This window comes from Aptenodytes forsteri, unplaced genomic scaffold (assembly GCF_000699145.1).
Source record: "Aptenodytes forsteri isolate BGI_AS27 unplaced genomic scaffold, ASM69914v1 Scaffold255, whole genome shotgun sequence".
In the NCBI taxonomy this organism is placed as follows: domain Eukaryota; kingdom Metazoa; phylum Chordata; class Aves; order Sphenisciformes; family Spheniscidae; genus Aptenodytes; species Aptenodytes forsteri.
The window spans coordinates 2,190,442-2,203,270 of NW_008794888.1; positions in this window are offsets into that span (position 1 = coordinate 2,190,442).

Genomic DNA, 12,829 nt, shown 5'->3' on the forward strand with positions numbered 1-12,829 from the left:
TTTTTCTAGATGTCTCTTCTCTCCCTCTCCCTCTCTTTTTTTTTTTTTTCATAGTGGTAGTCCCTGTCTTTTCTGCTAAGTGAAGATAGATAATCCAAAATAATACTCCACTCAGTTTCTTTTAGCATATGAATGTATCAGGACTACTGCATGAAAAAAGATGTTGCTTCTCTGAAAGCTGTTCAATCTTATGTGTAATTTTGTCTTCTCTTTTCTTTATTCACATGTGTCCTCCTAAAAGAAGAAAAAAACCTGTTTGTGGCCTAGGATGTATTTTTTATTATTGAGACAGACGAAAATTCTGTATGCCAAATGCTCTCATGTTTACAGAGAACAAGCAACACTACACATTCCTTCCCTGCATCTGTACAGCCCCCTCTCCATCACATCCCTGCACTCCTCTAGCATTGGAGGCTTTCTGCCCCACTTGCATGAGACTGCAGGCATGGGTTTGAGCCTGGGTCCTTTGCCCTTCAGAATATGAAGACGTTAGAACAAAGAAACAAAGATTTTTCTATTTTATTTTAATTTTTATATTTTGATTTCCTAAAGACAACTTTTGAACAAGATCTGATTTTTGTCTTACAATATGGGATGTTACTAGAATCTCATGGTAATGAGCTGAATGAATTGTAAGGGGAGGCTTTCGTACTTGATGTTGTAAATACATTTAATATATCACCACAATTGAGTCTATCTGTAATTTTCCAATAAAGCGTTCTAACAGATGAATGACTGGGTTTAAGACTGAGATATGAGGACCCTTCCATACAGTTCAGATTCTGCGTGAGAAGAAGTTAATATCTAAGCATGGGGGAGTCACCTCTGTGGATTAATCTCGTGGGCTCAGTCCAGTCCTACTCACCTCTCCAAACCCAGCACTATAATCAGCAAGTCTTTACACAGAGTTGAAGAGTTAAGCAATCATGATGACTTAACCATCAACTTGACCTTTAAGATCCCTTCAGAACAGGTTTGATCCACGCTGATTTGCTTTATCTCTCAGATCATCAGATCTGTACTAAAACCCTGATTGACCAGAAGTCATTTTTTGATGCCTTATGCTAGCAATGTCCCATGGCCCAATGTGAAAACAGTGGGTGAAAGTCACACCTTACTGAAGTCAAGGGAGGATTGCTTTCAATGGAACTGGGATTTCACCCAACAAAGCCAGCCGACAGTGTTTGGGTCCTACCTATGTCTGAAGGTATGCGAATCCTTCTGTGGTGCCCATCATATCATTATGTAAAATGTATCTTGCAAGCTACTATGATGTCTTCATGACACTAATGTGCATTTAAAAATAGTAGTTTTTATTAAAAAATGTACAATGATGACATAAATTATTTACTGGGTTACTACAAAATGCTGTGTCGCCTGACATGATAATTATATTGTTCTGTCATTCCTTTGGTAATGAGGGGCTTTACTTATTTGTAAGTTATTTTTTACTGAACATGAGGAATACAACATATCAGAAAAAAAAAATAAAAACAATATTAGGCAGTTATGTTACAGGCATAGGGGCAAATAACATAGACATTTATGGTATTCACCAAAGCTTATCCCTGAGTTTCCCTAACTACTTCTGAGTAACTTTAGTCATTTATTTTCCTCCCTTACGGTTCCTTCAAATGGCATTTCCATAACCAGCCATTTTCTGGGGCAGATGAATCAGCTGCCTTTCTAACTCCTCCCTTTTTTGTCTCTAGGGGTAGTTTTCTACCTATCTCTTGATCCAAATAGGCTGGATTCTTTCCCAGAAGTCCTGAGGAACTAGACCTCTCTCTGTCCTGTAGCAATGGAGGTGAAGCACTGATATGCAGCTGCCTCACTATATGTCAACTATATATAACAATAGTGCTAGGCCAGTGCTACAAATATATTTTGCTTGTTCTGATTTGACTCTTCTTCTGTCATGCATGAAATTTTATTTACTTAAGAGACAATGTGAAAACAAATTTTAAATACCTACACCTATGTACCTTCTCCAGATATTGAGGATGGGATAGGACAGAGTACTAGGAAGTGTGTGGAAATAAATTACTAAAAATCACAGAATACCGAACCAAATTAAAATTATAGAAGACAAAGTTCTGAGCACACTTTTCCCAAAGCAGTGTCATATGATACATATGACCTCGTCATTGAGTTTTCTACTGACATGATGCTCCAAGTATGCATAAGTGGGTATATTCCCAGGCATGACGCTTTCTCCAAAGCCATTTCCTTTTTCATGACATGTAAAACCACAGAGGCTTCTTCACATATGACTTACTCTTACCCAGCCTGAACATCTGATTTCTTCTGCTAGGAGAAAGAGAGCAACTTAAAATTTAAATGGTCAAGTTGAAATACTTCTGGAAAACTTACAATTGGTCTTGGAAACAAAAAATTCAAGTATTTTATAATGTATTCATTTTTATATATTAATATTAGATATATAAACATATATGTTACTATATAATTATACATTAAAATTCAAGTTTTATAATGTATTCATTTTTATATATTAATATTAGATATATAAACATATATGTTACTATATTTATATACAATATATTAATTCATTTATGTTTTTACTATACTAATACTAACACATTCCCTAATGAATGATTCACTGTGTCTCCCGGGCAGGATTTCTAGGATATTATTATATTGTGCTAGCATGGGTACATTCTGCAGGCACCAGGTTGCCACCAAAGACACTAATCACAGAACAAAGTGGTATAGAAATCATATTGATGTTTTGCCTTTTAAAAGGAAGTAATTGACAGCAAAGCATATTTCAAGGTCTGGTTGCCAACATACTCAATTAAACAGAATTTGGAGGAGGAGGAGGAGGAGGAGGAGGAGGGGGGGGATGGCTGGAAACTCCCAGTCATACTACGAATGTCAGCTATCTGTTGTCAGAGACCTGGTGATGTTGAACCAAACTGTGAAATATGTGTAATTCTTCTAACATTGCTGATGATGTAGCACCAGATTTTTATTTTTTCTTGTGTGCATGTGACTGCTTTTGACCATGACAGGTTTTCATAAATCTGGTGTCATTTTAGAACACATGACTTCTGTCACCACTGCTACAACAAGAGAAATCCATCATGGATCAAAGTGCCAGGAAAAGTCCTATTCACTATATAAGCCCCACTTAAGCTTTCCAAATACAGTTTGAGTGGAATTTAAGTGGGCCATAGGCCGTGTTTTGCTCCTATACACAGGCATGAATTTTACACTGGGAAAACAAACTAAAATATAAAGCATTTTCTAATGTAACACGGAGCTATCTGAAGTCACAAGGCCACAAGGCCATCGAGCTAGATATCTTTGCCAGTATTCTACCTTGAATACCATGTTATTTTTTCTAGAATACAAAGCAAAACAATAAAACAGTCCAATATTATTTTAATACTTTTAACACTGGACCTTCAACCTACCTACTATATTATATCTACCTGAACAGAGTTGTCTATACCCTTCTCAGATCACAAGCTCCTTGAGCAAGGATCATGCCTATCTCCTTGTTTATACATTGCCTAGAGTGCTGCAAGCTACATAAAAACTTTTCTTCTATGAGAGACTCATTGTACTCTGAAAAACCCCACATTTATTTATTTTTCTATGTAAACAATATATAAATATATATACATATATATACAAAAAATTGTTTACAGGAAAGTGATTGTACTTCTTCACCGTAATGCTCCCTGCCCTAAGAAGCCTCTTCAGATAATACTGCAACATTCTTTTTTCCCTCACCATATTTAAGTGCAATGCTAACTGGTATCTGTGATGTGCACGTTATAATAAATAAAAGCGTAGGACCCTTTAAAATAATTATAGAGTGAAAAAACATGAAACTTGACTAATAATTTAAAGTCTATAGAGACATTTATGTCACCCTGTTCTTTGCAATGAGCAAAATCCCTTTTGTGATTGATTTCAGTAAAGATTCCAGCATCTGCCTTCTTTCCCAAATCTGAAATGTGTTTACTTTACTCAGCATTGCAGCCTACTATACCCGCTTGTTTTAATGCACTAAAGAAGGAAACTCTGTACCTCTAGAGACCAAAAATCCCCACTGAGCTGCTTTGAATCAGCTATGTGATCCTAAAGATCTTTTTTACTCCACTGATGTTAATTTTTCCCTATTTCAATAAAACAATGGAAAATAAAATACTCTGTTCATCAAGGCGCATGTACCTAATTTCATGTAATATTTCATTTGAAATTGTCTCATTTTATTCTCTCTGATTCTGTTAAAAAAATCACTACTGTGGGAGAAAGTCAAACTAGAGATTATATTAGGCCGAGGCAAATGGTATTCACCTTTTATAGTCCCTATGTTTTATAATGAAGATACTTCATTGAAACAATGATGCATACTTCAACAGTTCCCTGGAGAGCAGTGAATCCTGTTTGGAGAGATTCATGAATATGTGCATTAGCACAATCCAACTGGAACTTGCCCTTAAAAACGAACCACAAGAGAAGCTGATCAGTTCCCGCTTATGTATATAATCAGAAGGTTATCATATTATCTCCCCCTCCACAGGGAAAAGCAGATGCATATTCTTCTACCACTTTAAGATGAGAAATGCCAAAGGAAACAATAATCTCCCCCTCCCTACACTTCCAGCAATATTTACTGTATGAATCCAGAAAGACCTTTTAGAACAAGAGGAGGAGAATATACGATGAGTTTCTCTAAATGAGGATTTATTTTGCATACGATTAGTCATAGTGTAAACCTTTTAAAAAAAATTACATCTGCATTAATTTAGTCAAGGCCATCAATAAACCTGAAGTGAGTTCAAAGACTGCTATAGATGGCAAAGAGATGAGACAAACATTTCACAGAGTCAAGGCTTGCAAAGATATACATGAAGCTCTGTGTCCTGAAGATGAATGAGGAACACTTGGCAGTTCTTGAAGCAGTAGTTTATTTAAAGTACAAAGAATTCAGTGAAAAATACTTCTGGCCAGCAGTTGGTGCCCGGCTTTCAAGAAAAATGGCAGACCACCACTAAGCTAGTGACAATGATAAAGAATAGCCACATAGATTTGCAGATTTATCTTTAGGTTTGTAGCAACCTCAGCTCTATGAAAAAGAGTATAGCGATGAGACTCCTTACCACCTTTGAAAACAAACTAAAAAGAGCTACTGCCTTATGATGGTGCATATTATTAAGCGGTCATCACACATACCGAACAGTAGCAATAAGCTTTATCATCCAAAATGAGCAATTGTTTGATCTGGGCTTGGAAAGATTAAACAGTGCAACGAAACAGGAAACACAACCCAAAATTATCAATCACCTTCTGGGTAAAACGTGCCACTGCCTTATTACCACCTCTTGTATACCCCCTGAGTCTGTAATACCTGTACCCATTTATACTGGTGGTTAATGGTGCTAAATGCAAAGTAGAGTTTGCTTAAAAAGATGTCTTCAATTTTATTATGGCTAGGAAAAATCCCAATGCTACTGACTGGCATGTTTAATTTAAGCTGTCAAACAGTCATTACTAAGACATCGGTGAAAATGAATTTGGAGAAACTCTTACAAGACGTAGCTTCCTCTCACCAAAAGCGACAAAGGTTGTAAATGTTTTATTTTAGGGGTTTTTTTCAGGTACGTATCAGGAGTCCAGCCTTGTTCTTTGCAGCCCAAAGATCCTGCATACAAAAGCTTTCTGGATGTCTATGGTCTTTTGTGCACTGGAAGCAAAAAATCACCGCATCTCTATGTACTAGTTTTTTCACTTTCAGGGGAGAGGCATTATGCCTTCTAAATAAGATATATAGAGGAGGCATAATTATACCCTCTAAAGAGGATATAATCTCATAATTGTGCAGTAGAGCTATCCTCAGATTGCACCACAGACCATACTTGCATGCCTGATAGATTAACACTGGGATCAGCTTCTAGTCTGAGGGTATTATTTTTACTCAAAAGCTTGTTGAATGTTGTTGAACACATGTGTGTACGCGTATGTGTTTTTGTGTGTATGAAGTGCCCTATTTACCAATGCAGATCTGCCTGTCTGGTTAGTTTTTATACACGTACACACAGATATACAGACACCAAGCACTTGAAACACTCAACTGTATTTTTTTTTCCACAGCTAATAATGGCTCTTCACCGTACAAAGGAAAACCACTTTTTTTTTTACGTAGGGGTGGGGAGAAAGGCTAGCAGGTTTATTTTGCTTAACTTGCTGTGGTGTATCACATTCAGCTCTAACACTGCAGCTATTACCATATGTCATCAAACAACCAGCATAAACAGATGTGCTGTTCCTCTACAGTGACCCCACGTAGAAGTTTATAGAGACCAGGAGCAGGGCGATACCTATTTCTAGCCCCACACGGGCATGCACATGCCTATGCACAGTGCAAGAAAGTGTTTAAACGAAAAGAGATATTTCAGCATACTGAATAATTCACCGCTCCTAGGTCTGTTTTCACTGGGTGCATCATTGCATAAAAATATTTGCATGTAAAATGCCAAAACCCAGAAAATTCTGATGGTTCTCTGGGTGCAGTAAGGAAACAACACAACAATTATATATATATTTTTATATCTATACATGCTTTCGTCCCTGCTGTCTGCTGAGTTTTTGAAGTTGTGCAAAAAGCAGTTTTCACCAGTGTAACAGCAGTGTTTGGTGAAGACAAAGCTTGTGCATCACAGCAGGGGGACAAAGAGGGGGGGACAAAGGCCAAAGGGTAAATTCCAATTGCTGAGACATGTTTTTATGAGTTGAATCTTAACCATGTGATAAGCAGCATTCAGACTCTGAGCAAAAGGGAGTAGGAATAAGCATCTGGAGGAACCTTTGCGAACCACTGTACCGGTTTGATAGCTGGTTGACAGAAGCCGGGTTCTTCCTTTCCAGTGGTTGCTTTTTCCAGTTGTTCTAGTTTTCAAATGGAAAGTTCTTAGGTAATGAACATCTTCCTTCAGCCTTTGGAAATGGAGATGAAAATAAGTGCTTGGTTTCTGCTGTATGCATGGCAATTACTTCTGCTTCATACAGTGCCTTTGATTCACAGGATGTAAAGAGAGAAGAAAGTTGGTGCTACTTTTTTGATAGAAACAACGTGCAAGAAGGAAGGGGCCTCCATTACATGAGGTACAAGAGCACTGTGGGCAGGAATTGCAAGCACCGTGTGCAAACAGGTAACAACGGCAGCTTTTGCAACAACAGGTGTAGCAGACTTTCCACCACCTCTTACCCACCTCACCCAAATAGGATAGGGAGCAACCAAGACTTTCATCTTCTTGACAGATCCTTCTCCTGCTGGTGATTGACCATACTTCTCCTCTTAGTCTGTTTTCTTGATAGCTATGTCAGTAGGAGCACACAAATCCTGCATCCAGGTAGATGATATTGGTAATATCCTCTTATAGGATGGATACGTTAATTGTAGCTGTGGCCGAACTGATGAAGATCTGCTAACCACTGTCTCCGCAGAAGCCTATTGGTAGCTCAGCCAGCAGACAAGGAAGGTGGGATTTTAGTAAGCAGAGACACCATCCCTGCTAAAACTCACTGAAGATGCCTCATTAGAAGAATTTAATAAGCTAAGTGAGAAAAGTTAGCTGATGGCGATATGTCTGGCCTTGCTAAATCAAGTTCTTTGTTGATGCAATTGTTTGATGTAAATCAGTGCATCTACACCAGTTTATGCTTGCAAAAATATTAATCTGTTGATTTTGTACAAGTTGTAGAAGTACTGCAAGTGACACCACAAATCAGGCCAAACAAAAATAATGAGCCACTTAAATGTTGTTTTACTATATATGAAAGAAGCTTTAGAAAAGAAGGTCCTCTCCTTGTCCTGTTCTCAAAGCTCTGTGAACACTGACAGTAATTTAATATAACCAGAACCCACCCACACTGTTTGACTCCTGTGTTTTGACAGACAATTTACCAGTTCCTCAGTTGCTCTAAATCCGTAGACTTTCATTTCAGTCACTGCAGCTACATCAGTTTATTACACTTATGGACCTGATCCAACATCTTCAAATAGCTACAGGAGGAGAAGATTTCTGCCTATTTTGCCCTGTTTTACAGTATCTGCTCCCTATGTTTTCTCATATAACAGTATGAGATATGACATAATTTTCTCATCAATTACTGTTACAACTACCAGATTCCGTAAGTGGCAGAAAATACACCACGCAAGGCTGATCCTGAAATAAGCACCTCAAATGAATAAATGCCACCGACTTTTAAGGACAATTCACTTGAGGTTAAGTTTATAGGGTTATCGCTGAAGTTTGTACAGGTGTGAAGTACAGCCTACGTCAACAGTAAAATTTATTAATGTGAGTAATTGAAATGTATCATTTGACTATGAGCATAGCTGTAACATTCACATTCAAATATTGATGACATCCCATGTCCCCTGAAGGTCCAAATCTTTCTAGGCGCTTCAGGGGAGATGAGTGAGCTTAGCAGCCTGAAGAACTAGTCCTTCTATGGGCTCTCATGAAAGCTTCGTATTTGTCCCAGAAGAATCAAAATGTAGTAATGGGGCACATTTTTCCACTTCTTAGGTTTTCATTGCAGTATCTTTCTTCTGTACCACTTGTATAATTGAGTTTCCCTATTTTGGAATGGGTTCACTTGACCCCAGAATAACCTAAAATATTAAGAAAATTATTTTCACCATTTTCTAAGGAAAAATTATTTCCTTTACTCCTAGTGTCAGCAAAATAATAAAATATTGTTGCTTTGCTGATAGCACACCAGACAAAAAACATAAACCTAAATAGACTATTTGCAATGCTAAAAACCTACTCGAACAGAAAGCAAAATTAACTTTTTAATTTTGTTTAAAGCAGAGATATTAAATAATCTACAAAGTCAAACACTGTTAAAAATCTCCTTATTTTAAACTACAGAACATTTGACAGCATTGAAGCTTTCACATAGCTAAACAAAAGCTTTCTGAGGGAAGTTTCAGAAGGCAGTGCTTTACGTTTTGTCCATATTCTAAGTGCCCTCTACTGCCAAAGGAGCTGTACTGCAGAGAGAGCGAGCACCTCTCTGCAAGCAGCAAGTGGAAACCCACCCGGAGACTGAGAGAAAGGAAGAATTTCATACTTCCTTGTATTGCTTTTCAGGCTATATGTAGTTGGACTTGAAAGCTACCAGCAATAGGATAGGTTTTTTATAAGAAGAAAAAGAAAAATAAATCTAGTGGTGAATGGAAATACGTAATCTTTTATTTCTGCTGGCAATGCGGGTTCTTCCTTTCCGCAGCTTGCTGTCCTCCATTGGACTCTCTACCTATCCGTGATGCCTATTTTGGCATTTGAGAGACATATTTCTCAAGACCAGCTGTGATCCTGCCTAACGTGTAGGCAAGTTTTACACTTGTGCCCGAGTATAAAGCCCTATCAGGTAGGACAAAAAGAGAAGCCACCCCTCCCCATGGAGGTGGCGGGGTGCAATGGCTGGGGAAGATGGGGAGATGTAATCAACAGTGCGTGCACTCCTACCACAGAGTAAATTCCTTCTGGGGTGCAGGAAGGTTTCTGACTCAGGACTTGCTCCTGTGGAACGGAGCGCTCCTCCTTCCACGTTAGAACTGCTCGCCACACGCAGCCCAGCCTCGGACCAGTCCTCAGTGAGCTGCTGCGCATTCCTTATGTGCCTTTTGCTCTGTATTTCTCAGCAGGAAGATTTTCATTTTTAACGAGCTTGTATTGTTCAACAAAGACCGAAAGTGACTTAGGAGTTTCTGGGTTTTATTTTCCATACAAAGTGGTCAGATGGAGAAAATGCAGGTCTGTAGTATGTGGAGCTGCAGATTTGATTGTGAAAAGTTCTGAAACCAGTGGGAAAAAATGACAACGACTCATCTTTAGCCTTTTATAGGCTAAAAAATGCATTTTTATGTATTCTACATGGTCTTAGTGCACTTAACAATTTGTATTGTATATATTGTAAGAACAAGTTGCATACATGTTCATGCATATATATGCGCATATATATATTCATTGTGTATTTGTGGTGGTGGATATTCCAGTCACCCTGGCCAAGCTGTGAACAAAAATAAATCATAACACCTGAAGTCCCTGATCAGATTAACCCTTCATCCTCCAGCACACCTGGTGGTGCAGTCATATTCCCCGGCAGGTTGCCGGCTCCTGCTGAGGTCAGTTTGAGGCCGGGTACGGTGGCGGCGTTTGAATGACGCAGGAATCCTGGAAAAGTGGGAATTGTGGCTGTTTTTTGTCGGTGCTGAGGCCCTGCCGGTTACCGAGGCGACCAGTGCTGAGGGTCCAGCCCCGTCTCGGGGACTGCGGAAGCTGTCAGGAGTTTCCAGCGCTGTGTATTTACAGGCGATGGCCAGTGCTTCATTATAAAGAAGTATCTGAGAAATTACATTTTTGTTGCTTTTTTCCTCTTTTTCTGATTTACAATATGAAAGACATTCCATAGACCTGTGTGACCTCAGGGTGATATTGAAAAACTATAAAAGCAAGAGCTTAGCTATATTCTCTGCTTTTCCTCATGAACATACAGGATTATTTTCTACAGCATATTCTGAAGTGCTGTGTCCAACCCGGTTTAAACAAGGCAAACTACAGGGATGAGTTTGCTACCTTTGGGAAGGTTTTGAACGCAGTTTCCCTTGCAAAAGTATGGGATGGTACTTTTTAATGATTTTTGCTAGGACTTAGCAGAATTCTGAAAAAAAAAATAAAGTGAATTAAGTCTATAGTTTCATCAGATTGTAAAGTCAGTTCTTGGACTTGTTAGCTAAGATTCCTCAATAAGCAGTTCATATTGAAAATGAACAAACTTATACACTGAACATAAGGAAGCAGGTGTTCCCAACTATCTTTTGCTTCCAGAAATACTCTCATGTTTTACCATGCAATTAAAATTATACCAGCCATATGAGATAGAGCTGAATTATTTTACACAATATATATATATATATGGCACTTCTGTGCATGTAAGAGTTATGAGGCCGCCTGCTCTTGAAAGTGAAGCGCTTTGTTTCAGTACCAGTAATTTTCAGCATGATAATGTTGCTTCAAGCGTTCCAAGAACAGGACATCGGCCCTCATCTCAGTGCAGAACTCCACATGCTCAACAGATTTTATTATTTGAATCTCCGTGTTCATTTTATTTTTTGTTCTCTGATGAGAGTGGTGGCAAAGGTGTTGATCATTTCTTACCTCTATTGATGGATTTTGTTCTGGATGCAATAGTCTGAGGTGACAAATTTGATTACAGGGAGAAAACATGACACTAAAGAGCTCTTCAACGTAGTGTAGACAGACTGAACAAGAAGCTGTGACTGCAAGGGCAAGTTGGACAAATTCAACTGAGCAAGAAACTATGTATAAAACAAAAAACATAGCTGTCCTCCAAGTAATACCAGCTCTTAGTATCTTCAGATCAAAACTGGATACTTTCAAGGAAGTTACACTCTAGTCAAGCAGAAGTTATTGGTTTTACTATGAAGGTAACTGTGTGGAATTTAGTGGCTTCTGATGTACCTGTAGTATGTTGGATTATACTGACCTATGACAAAAAGTCAGAGCTAATGGCATGCAGTAGAACCCTCTAGCCACAGCTCCATGAACCTATCAGTTGCACACAGAGATGCATCAGATATTAATCACATCGGCTTCTCACAACTTGTGTCGGATTTGACTCAGGGGCTAGATAGGAAAGGTACATATAATGAGAAAAATAAGTAACTGCAAGCATAGTTATTGTTTGCTCCATCTTGAATTCTGGTAGTTTAACTGGGCCAAACCGCAGTGGTGGAGTTTGATTTGCCAAGTGTGGTACAGCTTCTGTCCTACAGCATCACTGGCCAAACCACCACAGGTGGCTGAAGAAATCCGGGACTGGGCAAACCAGTCAGCAGCAGACTGAGGCCACTGCTAAAAAGTGGAATGAAAACACACAGCAAGAGCTAGCAATAGGAGTGGAGTGGGAAATAGTCAAACATTGGCAACCCCAAGCCCTTATCTCCATGTTTCTCAGCTGCTCAGGTCAAGCATTCACAGACAGCGAAGGATTCAGAAAATGAGGATGGATGGTCAGAGATGCCTTCTCATCACTTGCCTTTCCCCTGCCTGGCCTGAGACCCTCATGTGGAAGCTACCACCTTTCCAGCTCCCTAGCAAAAAAGGACACAGTGCACATGCTGTTCATGGTGCTCTTTCCTGGAAGACCATGAAGTTTTGTAAGCTCCAGCTGTTTGAATCCAAGATACCACGTACCCTACTCTTCTATGCCAGATACCGGCACTTCCCAAGAGACATGGTCTTACCGGTAAAGAGTGGCCCAGCCCCCCCATCCTGGCCGAGGACCTCACTTTGCTTTGCCTTCTACTTTGGCTTACACCCACCGCTCTCCTGCTTGGTCTTGCTCATACATATTTGCACACACTCTCTCCATATGTATACGCTTATGTTACAGATTCATATGGTAAGTCATATGCATTCCAGTAATACGCATTACTTCAAGTATTTTTTCACTACATAAATATTCTGTACATGCAAATACATAGCTATCATTAATATTCCCTCACACCCTTCTCCATCCTGCTTTTCATTAACTTATTATCATGCTATTACTCGAAGGAAACAAAGGCTGTAGTTTGATTTGCTTAGCACAGAGATGCACAATTAAATGCATAGAAACTCTGAATATTACCCATGGTTTCTAAACAAATACTGCAGGACTCCAACCTTAAGACCTCAACCTTCAAGCCACTAAAGAAAATCTCAGCAAAGGATAAGGAATGAAGCAATTGTATTTAAAAGATATGCTACTTTTGCTG